The 18,596-nt window shown below is 47.3% G+C and overlaps 1 protein-coding gene across 2 annotated transcripts in view; it reads right to left on the reverse strand.

Annotated features, from left to right (window-relative positions):
• The window catches only part of ANO2 (anoctamin 2), a 1,564,866-nt gene that overhangs the window by 293,809 nt on the left and 1,252,461 nt on the right, over positions 1 to 18,596 (reverse strand). The window lies entirely within an intron of this gene.

Consider the following 18,596-nt stretch of genomic DNA (forward strand, 5'->3'; position numbering starts at 1 on the left):
GCCCCCTGTTAATGATTAGTCCAGAAGAAATGAAGATAAAACCATTTTTTGATAAATCGCTCTAAAGCCACTGTGACAAATCAGTGAAAGAAAGAGCAAAAGAGGCCATCTACCTTTCGCATTATGCAATTGTGAGACTCCAGCTGTATTTCAGTTTCCTTTGTTTTTCTTCTGGACAGTTTTTTTAATAGGAGTGGTTGATAAACTCCGCTCTGCCACCTGAGATGACGAACTTTGCTGCTCACCAATGGTAAGATGAGGGAGAACTGGCATTCCCTAGTGCAATTTTTGAGTGCTAGGAGTGCCCCCAGTTAATTTTTGTCACCCCGAATGGTCACAGGCAGTCACGGCTATTCACTGTGAGAAACCTGCCGCTCGAGTAGAAGATTTTTTTGAGCGGCACCAAAGAAACTCGAGAAGCAGCACCATCTGACAGGCAGCCTGGTGCTGTTCGCGCTGATTTTTTAGCGCAGGACAAGCTCCTCGCACTGAAAATCAGCATGAGCAGCTCAACGGAAGCTCCACAGAATTTCTCTGAGTATTCATGTACCTCTGAAATTCCACAGAGTGAAACTCAGGGCGTTCCACCCACCCCTAGATTTTAAAGAAAGGGTCAGTTTTAATGTTCAAATGTGAGCTAAGCAAAATGGTTGTTCTCAAATGTTTTTCAGGCTGCATTCATAGGATCACATTGCTTTGTTTCTTAAGGCAATACTTTATATTATGTTTGGAGTTCTCATGAAAATTCAGTGCATGAACAAACTTTTTTCCTAGAATTTCCTGGACAGATAGAGCTCATGCATGCACATTGAGCTTTTACATCTTTGGTGTTTTCGCTCTACCTCTTCACAAAAATACACAATCCAGTAAAAAGTAGTGAAGAACGAAATACCAGACATATGTATCACACATTTGCTCTATATGGGGATTATGAGGAGAAATTGTACTTTTTCAACATCTTTCTCCCTGGACAATTCTGCACCGAAATCCAAACGTATATTGGATTTCTAATTTGGAATCTTTGGCAACGAAAGGTGACTGAAGTTGTAAATTGAGTAAAATTTGTGTTTTCAATGAAATGCACATTTCACCCTTAACAACAGAAGTTTAAATGATGCTTCTGTAACAAACAGACGGACAAGTATTTTAAACTATGAATCGTCCACTTTTGCAGCTTGATCGGTGCCCCTCGGCAGTGTGTATATAACAAAATCTTTAAAACATTGCATTTCACTCCTTTCACTTTGATAGAGACACTACTAGACTGCAAAGAAACACAACTGAAAGAATCTAATATGAAGATATAGTTTTCGTCTGGGGAAAAACGAAACAAAGGAGCATGGAAAAGAGGGTCTGATAGATGAATGGGAAGGGGGGGTGAAATGAATGAAGCCGATGGATGCATGAAAGAAAGGATGGACGAATGGAATGGTGAAGATGGGTGAATGGGAAGGAAAGATGGAGGAATGGAAAGGAAAGATGGAGGAATGGGAAGGAAGGATGAACGAAGGATGGATGAATGGGAAGGAAGGATGGCTAGAAGGGAAAAAGGAAGAAAGGCAGGTAAAGCAAAGAAAGCAAAGGGAAGGATAGAAGGAAGGATGGAGAGAATGAATGGCGAGAAGGATGATGAATGGATGTGTGGGTCGAAGGATCAAATTCACGAAACATTGAGAAGGGAAAGGCATCATTTGACCACACTGTTTTTTGAATTTTTGTTTCATCTTTTTTAGCTCAAATATGCATTACCCATGTGGTCTTGTCACCTACTCTGTAAAAATACATTTCTAAGGCGTCACAACAAGTAACAGATTTAAAGACTCAAACACTTACGACTCCAATAGAAGCTACAGTTAAATTAGTTAAAACTATTGCTTCGAAAGGTTCAAAGGACACACGTCTGCATACTCCACACTGTCTGCCCAGCCTCAGCAAAGTCCATCTACCATAACCTCAAAGGTTACTCTTGTGAAGCAATTCCAGGCAATCTCTTCAGCAGTGAAACCTTGAAGCCACCAGAACCTACAGAGTAATTTTGGACTATCAGTGTCTTGACCCCTGCTAATGATCAGTCCAGAAGAAATGAAGATGTAGCAATGTCGTTTTTTGTTGCTTGGGGTCATTAGACAATGCGCTCATCTCCAGGCCTTGGAACGCACAAAAAGGCAATTTTAATCTGTGACACCTATTAGTCCGTACAGCAATTTTCTCCTCATACACAGCACAATAATCGTTTCTGACAAGCTTATTCCAGGTTAAACAAATATAGATGGCTGGTGTCGCACATTAATTAATCTAGTCAGGGCAGCTTGTCCAATGCGCCTTATGATCTTCATTCCACCATTTCTTAAGGCTGTTGTTTTTATGTGATATAAAAAAAAAATTTAATGACGAGACCGAGATTCTCATTATTAGAAATGGCGTCTCTAGTTGGCAGAGGTATTCACCTTTGTCCAAATACGGACCACAATCCTAGTCAGGGTAAGTAACACACAATTCAAATTATCCTGTGCCCACCTTCTGGTAGCTTGGGACTGAGCAGTCAGGCTTAGCTTAGAAGGCAATGTGTAAAGTATTTGTGCAATAATCATACAGTAACACAGTGAAAACACCACAAAAATACACCACATAAGTTGAGAAAAATATATGATATTGATCTGGTTAAATTAAGGTAAAAGACTATAAAGATACAATAAGCACAAGTTGAGATCTCACTTTTGCAAGATTAAAAAGAGTCTTAAATCTTAGACATTAACAGTTGTCTCTTGTTTGCACAAAGTACCTGGTTTGCATCCAAAATAACATGCACAGAGACCGCAGAGGAGGAGTTGTGTGGACAAATAGGGTCTGCATCGGAATTTCAGGCGTGGCACAGACGATGCGTTGTTTCCCCTGCAAGGGGCTTTGTGTCGATTTCCAGGGCGCAGTCTTTGTTCCTCACTGCAACGCGGGGATCTTTTTGATGTCCAGGGACGATGTGTGGAAATCCTGGGCGTGCAAGATGAAGTCATAGGTGTTGCGTTGATCTGGTAGGCGATGCGCCAAATTTTCTGTAGCACGGCAGGCTCTGCATCGATTCTTCACTTGGGAAGTCGGGCTGCGTCATTCCGGTACGGCTATGCATTTATCCAGTAGGGCTGTGTGTCAAATTTCCGATCGCAAGGCAGGTGCTGTGTCGATTCTTCGCTCAGGAAGTCGGGCTGAGTCGTTCCAGTTCGGCTGTGTTGTGATTTCTCCATCGCACCATGGCAGTGCATTGCTTCCGACAGGCTGTGTGTCTATTTTTGGAGCACAATGAGTTCCTTGAAGAGGTGAAGTCTTTTTGGCCCTGAGACTTCAGAAAACAGGAGGCAAGCTCAATCCAAGCCTTTGGAGAGCACTACTCAGCAAAGTCAGAGGACAGCAGGGGAACAGCAGGGCAGCAGTCCTTCTCTGCAAAGCAGTCCAGATGAGTCCTTTGGGCAGCCAGGCACTTCGTCTTGACAGGTTGCAGTTTCAGGTCCAGAAGTGTCCGATTTGGTGGGGTCGGAGACCCAGTTTATATACCCAAAAAAGCCTTTGAAGTGAAGGAGACTTCAAAGAGTGGTTTTGAAGTGCACAAGTTCCCCTTTCAGTACAGGTCTATCTGCCAGGGTCCAAGTAGGGGCGTAGGCAGTCCATTGTGTGAGGGCAGGCCATTAGCCTTTGAAATGTAAGTGTCAGGCCCTCCACCCTTCCAGCCCAGGAAGACCCATTCAGTATGCAGATGAGTGCAGGTGTGACTTAGTGTCCTGTGTTTGTGGTTGTCTGGGTGAAATGCTCAAGGAAACTGACAACCAGCCCAGCCCAGACGTTGATTGGAGATAGGATGTAAGGCACAGATGGTTTTGTTTTGCTTGAGTGCAGAGAAATGCTCACTTTCTAAAAGTGGCATTTCTAAAACAGTAATATAAAATCCAACCTCACCAATAAGCAGGATTTTCTATTACCGTTCCGGCCATATTAAATATGATCTGGTTACCCCTTTCTGATCAGAATCCACCACTCAAACAGTATGTGAGGGTAGCCCTAATGCTATCCTATGAAAGGAGCAGGCATCACAACAGTGGAAACACTTTTACAAGTTTTCCACTACCAAGACATATGAAACACACATGTACCTGTCCTGCCTTTTACCTACATAACACCCTGCCCTATGGGTTACCTAGGTCATACTTTAGGGGTGACATCTGTAGAAAAAGGGGAGTTTAAGGCTTGGAAAGTACTTTTAAATGCCAAGACGGAGTGGCAGTAAAACTGCATACACAGGCCTTGCAATGGCAGGCCTGAGACATGGTTAAGGGGCTTCTTATGTGGGTGGCACAATCAGTGCTGCAGACCCACTAGTAGCATTTAATTTACAGGGCCTAGGCACATTTAGTACAGTTTACTAGAGACTTACAAGTAAATCAAAAATGCCAATTGGGTATGAGCCAATGTTACCATGTTTTTAGGGAGAGAGCAAATGCACTTTAGCACTGGTTGGCAGTGGTAAATTGTGCAGAGTCCTAAAACCAGCAAAAGCAGTGTCTGAAAAGTGGAAGGAGGCAGGCAAAAAGTTGGGGGATCACCACCCTAAGGCTGTCAGGACTAACACTAATTCTCTCACTTATAAAAGCCAAACCCTTCATTCTTCTCTATTCTTATTTCAGGCAGTCCAAAGCCTTAAATAGCAGAAAATAGCCTTCAATATCATGGGTTGCATTTTGAAACATTTTTGTGAATAAAGATGAGAGGAAAATATTTATTTTGTGTCATATGCTGCACTGAATTTACCTGTAGTAGGAACTCTAAGTTGATTTGCAATGAAAGATACCTAAATGAGGGTGTAGAAAATATGAAGACATTATGGGGGTCATTCCGACCCCGGCGGGCGGCGCCTGCCGGGCGGAAACCTCCAAAAGACCGCACCGCGGTCAAATGACCGCGGGGGTCATTACAACTTTCCCGCTGGGATTTGCAGGGGTGCGACGGGTGCAGTGGCACACGTCGCGATTTTCAGTGTCTGCAAAGCAGACACTGAAAATCCTTGTGGGGCCCTGTTAGGGGGCCCCTGCACTGCCCATGCCAGTGGCATGGGCAGTGCAGGGTCCCCCAGGGGCCCCACGACACCCGTTCCCGCCAGCCTCTTGCCAGGAACAGGCTGGCGGGAAGGGGGTCGGAATCCCCATGGCGGCGCTGCAAGCAGCGCCGCCATGGAGGATTCCCTGGGCCAGGGGAAAACCGGCGGGAAACCGCCGGTTCCCCTTTTCTGACCGCGGCTTTACCGCCGCAGTCAGAATGGCCCGGGAAGCACCGCCAGCCTGTTGGCGGTGCTTCCTCTGCCCTCCACCCTGGCGGGTTGAAACCGCCAGGGTCGGAATGAGGGCCTATGTCCCATTACCATACCAATAAATACAAAATAGCTTTGTGAAAGAAAGTTTTTAGGCAAGCCAAATATTAAAACCCTTATTGTTGATGTTCAAATAATTTATGTTTTTATCTGCTGAAATGTTTCATAGAAATTGTAAAGCTGATACGTGACATGGAATTGAGTCATTTTCTGCTCCAACCTGTCTCCCAGGAGCATCTTGCATGCTTTTTTTAAGGTAAGGTATTTGTCGCAAACAATCTCCACGCAGACGGCCAGTAAAATACATTTGGCATAATGTACATGATTTTTACGGAAATAATGTTTATTGCATGAGAAGAAAATGACTTGCACCAACACACTTCAATCTCTGTATGTTATGTTTAGAATATATTCACTATTTAACTTACTGTAAATATCTTTTGTTTTTTTACCTCTTCTGCGACCTTGGGATTGCTGACTAAGCTTTAGCAATGTATGGCCTTTTTAAAATGGTGTTTCAATTCCCTCCCTTAGCTGTCGTTGTTAACAATGGACTCTCCTTACATCCTTCGGTTAACCAGGCTGACACAGTTAGCAATGAATTACAAATAACCGGTACACCACGTTTGTCTAATTACCTGTGAAGCTGTGAAAATTCAGAAGAATTCGACCTCTAAGATCAAGGCCACTCATATCAAACAGCACGCAACCAAAGTTATGAAAGAGCAGTAGCTACACTGAGAGTTAGTGCAGTATCAGTAACAATGATGCTGTGATTACCATCTCAGTACATCTTTTCCTTAACGCTACGTGTGTGTGTGTGTACGTACCAAACTGTATGCCTAACTGAGCACTTTAAGTGGTGCTATGTTAAACAAGCAAAATAAACAAATAACTATATTAAAAAACTAGAACTTACAATTGAGGCAAATCGCGTCTTGACTAACAGCAAACACAGCAACCAACAAGTCCCATTAGACTACAGTAGTTCAAGATGCTTTCATTTCCCAACCACTCAGCCATTAACATCAGCCGAAGCTGACCAATAGGAGGTGTGGCAGCTGCAACACCAAGAGAGTACTCCGCTGATAATTGAAGCAAGCAGCATTCTCTACTCGGTGTTCAATCACCAGCAGAGTTAATCCCTCCTCCCCATAGTCAGTCTTATTGCCAACCATCAGTAGAAAAGAACAAATAGATTCTTTAGGCAGCTTCAGTCAAGGCAGGTACGTTTCCCTGCATCTGTAGAAAGGAGTCGAGGCTCCCACGAAGCACATATCAGTTTTATCACACTAATAATAATAAAGAGTTTCAATATTCTTGTGTAGTGGTATCTTCCACAACACCTGCTTCCCAGATATCTCACTTGTACAGGAAGGAAACACAACTTCATAACAAATAAGTTTCATTGTTACTTTCTTTACATTATCTGGAATTGTTTTTATATAAATAGCATTCTGATTTATTTAAAACTTAATAAGGCAAGTTGTGGGAGGGAGGTGCCCTCTGTATGATGTACAGCTGTGTCCTCTGCCCTACATGTTCAAACTCCATATACTTTTGATCCTGTTTTTTTAAATAAAGGATCCCGCTACACAGTAACCCTGTTGTGTGCATTGACCTAGGCTCATTCTTTGACAATGAAAGGTTCTGGATCTTGTCCTAAACTGGTAGATGTGGACCAAGAGCACCCTCATAGTGACAAAGGACTACCATCTCTGTTGCAAGTTTAATCCACAGATCATACAGGTAGAAATGTACCATTACAGTGACAGGCTATGTTACTGTGAGATATGAATGTGCGCTAACAGACCCAGTCATCTAGAGTTTCTCTGCTCACAATCAACCTGGAATATGGACTGCTGACATCCCTTGTATTTTACATGTGCATGTATGCTCGGAGTGATAGTAGGAATGCACAATTGATACAGGCTTGTGAATTTCATTTTGGAAGCCCACCGCCAGGACTAGGGTGCAAGATGGAGGAGAAATTGCTTTCCTGAGACAATACAAGTATTTTGCTGGCATCTCCTGGCTGGGAGGGGAGAACACCACATGCAATATTGAGGAAACAGGGGAAGGGATTTCTTTAGACGTGCCAGGGACCTTCCTGATACATTGGACTGTAAATGACTGTGACTGCAGCTGTTGTTACGTAGATGGCAGGGGGTGCAGGATGGGACCTACTGTATCAGGAATCTTTTGAAGGGGCACAGATTCTTGTCTCTCTTTCTGATTTTTGTGAGGATGGGTCATAAATAGTTGGGTGCCTCCTTCTCACACACTTTTGTAGTTCTGTGATGGACGCTCTACCTGGAGACTCTCCTGCTGGATAGAGAAGCACTGCAGACAAAGGCCAGGACTGGAGTTGCCCTGGACAGGGCACATGAAAGTGGAACCAACCTAAACCAGTTCCAAGGAAGCAGAAATGGAATACACATCCTCCGCCTACAAAAGTGGTATAATTATGGAGGCCCAAGACCCATTGGTGTTCATTTTTATGGTCTCTTTTCCTAGGAGGGTTTGGGGGGTTATTCTGCAGAGTACTCAGGGTGTACTATGCAGCCAAGGGTTGGTGTTGCATTACAGTCAACTCCCCAGAGGTGAGGGAGTATCACCTGGAGGCTGTTCTGAAGGAGGAATTACTAGACTGTCCTGGGTGCTAAGACATACTGCCTGTGCACAAGGAAAGGAATATCCAACCCTGTATGAGGAACTGATTGTGAAAGGGACTGATATAATTGACCCTGGTGTGGGGTCATTTGACAAAAACTAGATAACAAATGTCGCCAAAGGAATCACGTACTCCTGGACTTGGCAGTGCAATCTTCTTCACTTATGTAGAATTGAGGTAGTTCCCTCGAGGTACAGTGTGCAAGAGGTAGTCTTTTATGTCCTCCATGCCAAAGAGTCCTCGGTTGAAGGCATGTGTCCATTGATTTAAAAAAGAAGCACCAAGTGCTCATCAGAGTGTCAGAGTGAGCCAACCTGTGAGTCAAGTACTGACGGGAGTGCTGGAGCGAGCTGCAATTTACAGCCAGTTGTCCAAAAGAAGGCCACTGAAAGAAGCATCTCCTGATGTTGTGACTCTCTAAGCCACACATTGCGTGGCCAGCTGCCGCTCAGCTCCCTGGAAGACTGCAGGGTGCCACCTGGAAGCTTCTGGCCACTGGTGAGATCCCTTTGCCATGGGTGGGCTGAACCTGGCAGGTCGCTGCTCCTTCCAAATGAGTGAGAGATTGAGCAGGCCTAAGTCCGAGAGATTGAGTGCTAAAACTACCCAAGGAGGGAGCATGAGCAGCAACTGTAGACCTTAGCTTGAACTATGAAATTGAGAGGGGACCCACAAAGAGACAGGTGGTGAAGCAATCGGATTAGTCGGCAGAGGGACGAATGACTCAAGTATTTGTGCATTACTGAATGTGTAGTGGCATATTATATTTTCTGTGGAATAAAGTACTTGTCCTTTCTACAAAGATAAGCACTGGGGGTGTATTGATGCCTGACTACAATCACACTGACCACGCTAAGAATTCTGACTGCTCACTTATGTTATCACTGAGAGTCAAGAGCAGAAAGGACTGTACTTGGCCGAGTTTGCAGAGCCATAGTAAGACAGGCCCCTTGGACAGCAGTGGCAAAAGGCCTCAACCCCTGCAGGTTGTGGCCCACTTGCCACTGCCTACCCCAGGGGCTCCTGAACGCATTGTGGCAGCAACCTAAAGGCCAGGATCTTACAAGACAGTAGCTCAAACACAATTAAGAAATAATTAAATGCAAGTGTGAACTAGTTCAGTCCATGTATTGCTCTTAAAACTGTGTTTCTGATACATAAATTATTTTCTTATATTTGTCTCTTTAAGCCAACCTCATTCTATCAGCTTTTGAGAATAATTATGACTTTTGAAATTAATAAAAGATGCAAGCTCTTCTGAAAAGGAATGCATCAGTCATTACATTAGAGTTTTGGAAAATCATAAGAAACTGTATTATCTGGATCACTGTCATAGTTTACAAATTGTTAGAGCTGAGTGCTACAAGATATGAACCAATAATAAAAAGTCTTATAATGGAATGAATAGTGAAAACATCTGTATTTAGTGAAACCCTTGCTAAATAATTTTATTTTGCTAGTGCAATAACAGGATCCAATAGTTCTTCCCGATGACAATCAACTACCTGCTTCGTCCCACCTCTCTTTTGCCTTCCCTCCCCACTCCTTCTCGAAACACCATCCTCAAACGTTTTTGACTGCAATAACAAAGTATAATCCTATATTGCAATATGTGGATGGCTAAATTTTGAAAAAATAATACCAATTGGTTGGCATCAAAACACACTTATCCAGTTAAATTATCTATTTCATTTGGGCCAATTAGAAAAAAAAAACAAAGCTCTTAAGAAAGCAAGAGCTGATAATTTTGTGATTGTGGCATGCCAATTAGCAGAAGCAGGCAATATAACACCTGGAACAACATGCGTGCACAATTTGCCAATCCAACCAGTTGGAGAGTATCTCAACTCTTTCATTAGTACTCAAATAGAAGAGTAAACTTGCCAAGAGGTTGCAGAGGTGTGAATGAGATGCAGTCTGCAGCTAAGTTGTGCCTCTCCATAAGGGGGATGTAGAATGCTGTAGAGCTCCCCTGCCTTTGTTACCTTCATCAAGACAAATTTCAGTCTGACAATAGGTGCTGCTGGCCATCACCATGGTGGGCATATGGCACTAGTCTAAGGGCCACATGTACGTAGCTTTTTTCTTGTTGCAAACGGCCCGATTTGCAGAATTGTCCCGTTTGCGCCAAGAAAAAAGCATTTTACTATGTACAGACACTATTTTGTGATTCAGTGATCTATTTAACGAATCACAAAATAGGTTTGCAAGTCGCAATTAGGAAAGGGCTTTCCCTTCCTAATTGTGAATCGCAGTGAAATGTATGATTGTTTTGTACTGTGAATGCGGTCACAAAACAATTCAAGTTAGCACCAATTTCAAATTAGTGCCAACCCATTCCCAAACATTTGTAAATGGTAACAAAAATATTTTTTCAGAGTAGGCACTGGTCTCACGGAACACTGCCTGCTCTGAAAAAATGAAAGGAAAACTTTTCATTTTTGTTTTTGAAATGCAGCCCATTTTCCTTTACAGAAAAAGGGCTACATTTAAAAAAATTTTTTAAAAAAGCTGCTTTATTTAAAAGCAGTCACAGATATGGTGGTCTGCTGTCCCCAACAGGCCACCATCCCTGTAAGTGCAGTCATTCCCAATAGGGTCGCAAGTTGCGACCCACCTCGTGAATATTTATGAGGTACATCATTTGCGACCCCCACTGTTGTACATATGGTCATGCAACTCATAATTTGCAAACGTGTGACAGATTGCGAGTCGCAAAACTCTGGGTCGTACATCTGGCCCTTAGTACCTTACATGATAATTAGAGGCTGCAATTACTGGATATTGTGTGGAGGTTGCTATGTGAGACTTGGGTTGTGTGCAGTGGTTTTCCAGTTTGGTGTAACAGTGAGAGTTAATGAGGAGCAGCAGATGGAAGGAAGGCAGTTTGAAGTCATTATACAGAGGCTGCCAGGTAGCCCGGTGTGGCGAACTGGAGTAGCAAACTGTTCATTTAACTTATGATTTTATCTATTGCTGACTAGTGGGCATTTTTGCTTTGAGGAAGAATTGGTTTATGATTCTCTAAAGCATCATAAACCACATGGGTTTCTCAGCAGATTTAGCTCAATAAAATGAAGGGGAGGACAAGGGAAACCAAATAGGAATAACCAATGACTAACTGTAACGTTCAGTGTGTGACAACCGTAGAGGCATGTATTGAGTTTATTGGCTAGCGCCTACCAAGTCCAAAACAGGATGTTCTTTTTCAAGATAAAAAAACAATGTTCCCCTTGCCATGGAAGTCATCTCCCATGGCAGGGGAGCATTATTTATATTTTACTGTTGCCCCTCACTTTCAGGGCTTGCCTGGCGGTCACGGCACAGTAAAAAATGGCTACATGTCTGCTCATCTGAATTGGGTGGTCTGACACATAGCCATTTCTCCAATGGCCCTTACTCCCCAGGACCGGTGGAGACGTTTGGCAGAGATGGAGTAGTGGTCTGCCTGATAATAAATAGGGCAGCAGGATCACTATGTTGGCAGGGATGGAACTCCATCACCGCTGCAATGGGCTTCCCTTCCTGCCAACATATAAATCAGGCTCTGTGTTTGGATAGCAAAACCTGTGGATGACTTAATCTTAAATCAAACCACCGGGTATGCTAACTCCTTCTGTCTAGCACTAATAAACAGTTTTTTCCAAACTATAGAGCATTAGCCACTGGGACGTAGCTTCAGGGGGATGTTTGGGGTGTTATACCCTCCTAATAAATGTATTTTCTGGCATATAGTAGGATGCAGGTGTTTTTATTTGAGTACGGAGAGGTGCCCGTTGCATTGCACCAGGAATTTTTAAATAAACACAAACAAAAAAAGATCACACACACACTCTCTCCCTCAATCTTTTGAATGTCTTCAAAAACGTTATTTTACAAAATATTGTGTTTTCTCTCACTATCCCTGCCAATATACAGTTGTATCCTTTTCCACAACCCCTTTAGCCCATCTCATGTGCCCTGCTTGTTGTATTTGTTTGAAAATTGGAAGCACACACCCACCTAATCTTACAGACCAAGCTACGACCCTGATTAGCCAGTAGTCATATGCAGTGGCAAAAAAAGGGTTGCCACTGGGCCTGCCGAGTATTAGAGTGAGGTGCCAAAATACAGAATGTGAACTGTGTCAGTCCTTAAGTTTGAGTTGGTGTTTCAGGTGGAGCCCACGGTACTCATTTTAGGGACTGACCCTTATTTTCCTTCAGCAGACTTTGACCAAGAGCAAAAGAAAAAGAAAAAAAAATGGGAAAGGAGAAGGAAGAGAAAGACTGAAAAACAGTGACAAAGAAAGCATTGGTGTACAGTCCTTTTATTCCACTGGGCATTTCCTGGTAACTTCCCCCAGCTCCCTGAGGTTTATTGCAGCAAGTAAGGGGATACGACAAGACAGGGAGAAAGGGAGGGAGGTGGAAGGAAGAGAAAAAGTGATCAGAGAGGTAGATAAAAGGGAGAGGAAAGAGAGGGAGAATGAATGGCTGTAAAGAGAGAGACTGAGCGAGGAAACTAAGGGGGCAGGGATTGCTCGGGTACTTTTACCAGGGCTGCCCCTTTCCAGCCCTGAATGAAAGAAAGCAGGGATAAAAACGAACTGAAACAGTAAAATAAAAGGAAAGGGAGTGCTTGGTGGTGGATGAAAGAGGAATGAGGTGGAATCAAGAATTTGCATCATTGGTGTTTTGGACACCCACCATTCCAGCAAAACTGTTGGTCTGCATTTTGTACAATTTGAGCACTGCCCATGCCGTCTCTCACTGATGCACCCTGTGTTGCATTATTTATAGGTATTTACCCCATCAACTCTTTTCTTTAACCATTCAATCTATCTCGGTATGACACTAAAATTATACTAAAAGTTATTTCCTTAGTTTTGCCCCGCTCGCCCACGGTCGTTGACTGCATGCCACTGCGGTCTGTCTTCTGCGTATAGTGCCCCATCTCTCACTCAAACGCAGCTTCTTTGGCTTGTTATCGGCGCCTCAGTCTCTTATTCTGCCCATTGAAAACAGCAGGTGAGCGCGTTGTGCTCCCAATTAGCGCGTGAGTGTTACAGGCGATGTTCATCTATCATTGCACCGGCCCACACCCTGTACAAGAAAGGGCCATCTGCCTTTACAATGCAGCATAATCTCTTCTATCATTGCTCGTGCTGAACAATTCCTAGAGGTGGGGAGGCCTGGACTTTGTGTGTGCTGTTTTTGGATCCTTCCTCACTCACTAACCTTGTCATAAAATAATGCCATAACACAGAGCTGAACACGGAGACATAATCCGTGTAGCCGCAAATCAAGCCAAGAAATAAAGAACAAACACCATCGCTCCGCTGTTTGAATCATCTATTTTCACATACTTTCTCGGCATCCCGTGTTTATGTTTCTTTTTCCTGTGTCACTTTAACTTGTTTAATGCACACCTTAAACCCATTTAATTGTTAAAGATTCTTTAGCCCAGGGGAAATTTCCTGAGCAATTCAAATCTCTGTGTTTTTTTTAATTGTCCAACTTTGCCAAGGGGGGATTTCAAATCAAATCAAATCATTAACATTTATAAAGCGCGCTACTCACCCGTGCGGGTCTCAAGGCGCTAGGGGGGAGAGGGGGGGTTATCGCTGCTTGAACAGCCAAGTCTTTAGGAGTCTCCGGAAAGCGGAGTGGTCCTGGGTGGTCCTGAGGCTGGTGGGGAGGGAGTTCCAGGTCTTGGCCGCCAGGAAGGAGAAAGATCTCCCACCCGCCGTGGAGCGGCGGGTGCGAGGGACGGCAGCAAGTGCGAGGCCAGCGGAGCGGAGGGGGCGGGTGGGGACGTAGAAGCTGAGGCGTCTGTTGAGGTATTCCGGTCCCTTGTTGTGGAGGGCTTTGTGTGCGTGGGTGAGAAGACGGAAGGTGATCCTTTTGCTGACTGGGAGCCAATGCAGGTGTCTCAGGTGTGCGGAGATGTGGCTGTTGCGGGGTACGTCGAGGATGAGGCGGGCCGAGGCGTTTTGGATGCGTTGCAGGCGGTTTTGGAGTTTGGCTGTGGTCCCGGCGTAGAGGGTGTTGCCGTAGTCCAGGCGGCTCGTGACGAGGGCGTGGGTCACGGTTTTTCTGGTGTCGGCGGGGATCCAGCGGAAGATCTTACGGAGCATGCGGAGAGTGAGGAAGCAGGCGGAGGACACGGCGTTGACTTGCTTGGTCATGGTGAGAAGAGGGTCCAAGATGAAGCCGAGGTTGCGGGCGTGGTCTGCGGGGGTCGGTGCGGTGCCGAGGGCCGTGGGCCACCAGGAGTCGTCCCAGGCGGACGGGGTGTTGCAGAGGATGAGGACTTCCGTTTTTTCAGAGTTCAGCTTTAGGCGGCTGAGCCTCATCCAATCTGCGACGTCCTTCATACCCTCTTGTAGGTTGGTCTTGGCGCTGGCGGGGTCCTTGGTGAGGGAGAGTACAAGTTGGGTGTCGTCGGCGTAGGAGGTGATGATGATGTCGTGCTTGCGTACGATGTCGGCGAGGGGGCTCATGTAGACATTGAAAAGTGTCGGGCTGAGCGATGAGCCTTGAGGTACGCCGCAGATGATCTTGGTGGGTTCTGAGCGAAACAGAGGGAGGTAAACTCTTTGGGAGCGGTTAGCGAGGAAGGAGGCGATCCAGTCCAGGGCCTGGCCTTGGATCCCGGTGGAGCGTAGGCGGGTGATTAGGGTGCGGTGACAGACGGTGTCAAAGGCAGACGAGAGGTCGAGGAGAATGAGGGCGACTGTTTCACCGTTGTCCATCAGGGTTCTGATGTCGTCTGTGACTGAGATGAGGGCGGTTTCCGTGCTGTGGTTGGTTCGGAATCCGGTTTGTGAAGGGTCGAGCAGGTTGTTGTCTTCCAGGAAGGTGGTCAGCTGTTTGTTGACGGTCTTTTCTATTACCTTGGCTGGGAAAGGTAGAAGAGAGATGGGGTGGAAGTTTTTCAGGTCGCTTGGGTCAGCCGTAGGTTTCTTTAGTAGGGCGTTGACTTCAGCGTGCTTCCAGCATTCGGGGAAGGTAGCAGAAGAAAAAGAAGAGTTGATGACGGTCTGGAGGTGCGGGGCGATGATGTCGTCGGCTTTGTTAAAGATGAAGTGCGGGCAGGGGTCCGAAGGGGCACCGGAGTGGATAGAGTTCATGATGGATTTGGTTTCTTCCGTGTTGATGTGGGTCCAGTTGTTGAGGGTGATGTCCGGGGAAGCGGGTTCAGTGGTGTATGGTTGGGTCTGGTGTCCGAAGCTGTCGTGGAGGTCGCTGATCTTGCGATGGAAGAAAGTGGCGAGGGATTCGCACAAATCCTGTGAGGGCGTGACGGCGTTGGCGCTGGCGCTGGGGTTGGAGAACTCTTTGACGATGCTGAAGAGTTCTCTGCTGTTGTGGCTGTTTTTGTCTAGTCTGTCGGTGAAAAAGTTCCTTTTGGCAGTGCAGATCAGGTGGTGGTGTTCGCGTGTAGCGTTCTTGAGGGCGGTCATGTTGTCAGCGGTGTGGTCCTTGCGCCAGGCCTTCTCAAGGGCACGACAAGTTTTCATTGATTCTTTGAGGGTGTCAGAGAACCAGAGAGGGTTTTTGGTGTTGGTCTGTCGATGCGTGCGTTTGAGGGGAGCAAGGTTGTCAGCGCAGTTGGAGATCCAGTTTGTGAGGTTGAGAGCTGCGTCGTTGGGGTCGGTGGTGAGGGTGGGTTGGTTGGCGGCGAGAGCGGAGAAGAGTTGCTCTTCAGGGATCTTGTTCCACTGTCGATGAGGGATGGGTTGAGTGCGGAGGTGGGAGGTCTTGCGTCGGAATGTGAAGTGGACGCAGCTGTGGTCGGTCCAGTGTAGGGCAGAGGTGTGGCTGAAGAAGACGTGTTTGCTGGCGGAGAAGATAGGGTCGAGCGTGTGTCCGGCGATGTGGGTGGCGGTGTTCACCAGTTGTTTGAGGCCGAGGTTGGCGAGGTTGTCGAGCAGGGTGGTGGTGTTGGGGTCGTTGTTTTGTTCCAGATGGAAGTTGAGGTCGCCTAGGAGGATGTAGTCCGGTGAGGCGAGGGCGTGCGGGGAGATGAAGTCGGCGATGGCGTCGCTGAAAGAGGCGCGAGGTCCGGGAGGACGGTAGACGAGGGATCCTCTGAGGGTGGTCCTTGGGTCGGTGCGAATCTGAAAATGCAGGTGTTCAGCGGCGAGGGGGGGGTCTTCGGTGGAGGTGGTGACGCTGATGGAGTCTTTGAAGATGATGGCGACACCTCCTCCTACTTGGTTGGTGCGGTCTTTTCTGGAGATCTTGTAGCCTTCGGGGATGGCGGGTAGCGATGTCTGGAGCAGAGGAGGCGTTCATCCATGTCTCCGTGATGAAGGCGACGTCCGGGGCTGTGGAGTCCAGGAGGTCCCAAAGTTCAACGGCGTGCTTGTGGATGGAACGAGCGTTGATCAGGATGCACTTGAGGTGGTTGATGGCGCGTGGGCTTGTGGTCGTGGTAGTTGCGTGGTGGAAGATGCGTTTGCAGGAGTTGCAGGCGAAGGGTCCATGGGTGCGTTTGGGGTGAGCTAGGAAGCAGGTTTTGGAGCGCCCTGGGTTGAGGGCGTGGAGGGTGGTGGGGTCGTAGCGGATCAGCGGGGCTTGGGGGAGCTGGGGACCAGGGGTCGTGGCGCTGGGCGCGGGCCAGGCGCGGACAAGCGCAGACGGGCTTGCCTCTGGCGCGCCTCTGGCGCGCCAGCGGCGTGCCCGCTGCGCAGTCGCGCAGCGGCCGCCATAAGAGGTAGGAGGGGGGGGAGGGGTCAGCTGGGGGCGAATGGGAGCTGGGGGGCGGGGGCGTGCAGGAGGTCGCAGCGGGAAAGCGCGAGGGAGGGGGGGGACAGGTAGAGTGAGAGGAGCTGGGGGAGGGGGTTTAGGGTGGAGGAGGGTGAGTGTTAGGAGGTTTGGAGATTAGGGAGAGAGATAGGAGTAGGGTTGTGAAGATAGGGGAGGGGGGGTTGTAGAGGTGGGTGAGGGAGAGAGGTAGAGTGAGAGGATAGGGAGATAGGTAGTAGAGGGGGTGGCGGGAGGGGGGGAGAGATAGAGAAATAGATAGAGAAAATAGATAGAGAAGTCGATAGATAGGGAAATAGATAGATAGACAGATAGGTAGGTAGGAGGAGGTGGAGAGTGGGGGAGTTAGATAGTGAGATAGGGAGCTAGAGAGATAGGAAGATAGGAGGAGTGAGGGAGGTAGATAGCGAACGGGTTAGCTAGGGGTGAGAGAGGGGGAGGCGAGTGAGGGAGGGGGATGAGGAAGGAGCAGGAGGGCAGGCTCGGGGGAAGAAGACGGAGGAGGTAGAAGAGCCGAAGACAGGAGAGCAGAAGACAGAAGAACAGAAGACCGGAAGAGCAGAAGACAGAAGAACAGAAGAACAGAAGAACAGAAGACCGGAAGAGCAGAAGAGCAGAAGAGCAGAAGAGCAGAAGAACAGAAGAACAGAAGAACAGAAGACCGGAAGAGCAGAAGAACAGAAGACAGAAGCACAGAAGATCGGAAGAGCAGAAGAACAGAGAAGAACAGAGAAGAACACAGAGGAACACAGAAGAACAGAGAAGAAGAACACAGAAGACCGGAAGAACACAGAAGAACAGAAGGGAAGAACAGAAGAACAGAAGAGAAGAACAGAAGAACACAGAAGAAGATTGCAGAGGGGGGGCGAGGAGGAAGAGACAGAGAGGAGGAAAAGAAGCAGGAGCAGGAGAGAAGGTGAGTGGCGCGGGGCAGGGCGAGGGGCTGGGAGGAGGGGGGTACTTACAGTTAGGTGGGTCTCAGGAACACAGGAACTCGGGAACTTGGAGGAGCTGCAGCGGCAGGGGGAGCGACCTACCCTTGGGTCAAGGGTCGCTACCACTGTCGCGCAGCGGCCGCCATAAGAGGTAGGAGGGGGGCGGAGGGGTCAGCTGGGGGCGAATGGGAGCTGGGGGGCGGGGGCGTGCAGGAGGTCGCGGCGGGAAAGGGCGAGGGAGGGGGGGGGGACAGGTAGAGTGAGAGGAGCTGGGGGAGGGGGTTTAGGGTGGAGGAGGGTGAGTGTTAGGAGGTTTGGAGATTAGGGAGAGAGATAGGAGTAGGGTTGTGAAGATAGGGGAGGGGGGGTTGTAGAGGTGGGTGAGGGAGAGAGGTAGAGTGAGAGGATAGGGAGATAGGTAGTAGAGGGGGTGGCGGGAGGGGGGGAGAGATAGAGAAATAGATAGAGAAAATAGATAGAGAAGTCGATAGATAGGGAAATAGATAGATAGACAGATAGGTAGGTAGGAGGAGGTGGAGAGTGGGGGAGTTAGATAGTGAGATAGGGAGCTAGAGAGATAGGAAGATAGGAGGAGTGAGGGAGGTAGATAGCGAACGGGTTAGCTAGGGGTGAGAGAGGGGGAGGCGAGTGAGGGAGGGGGATGAGGAAGGAGCAGGAGGGCAGGCTCGGGGGAAGAAGACGGAGGAGGTAGAAGAGCCGAAGACAGGAGAGCAGAAGACAGAAGAACAGAAGACCGGAAGAGCAGAAGACAGAAGAACAGAAGAACAGAAGAACAGAAGAACAGAAGACCGGAAGAGCAGAAGAGCAGAAGAACAGAAGAACAGAAGAACAGAAGAACAGAAGAACAGAAGACCGGAAGAGCA

This window comes from Pleurodeles waltl, chromosome 4_1, assembly GCF_031143425.1.
Source record: "Pleurodeles waltl isolate 20211129_DDA chromosome 4_1, aPleWal1.hap1.20221129, whole genome shotgun sequence".
NCBI classification, from domain to species: Eukaryota; Metazoa; Chordata; class Amphibia; order Caudata; family Salamandridae; genus Pleurodeles; species Pleurodeles waltl.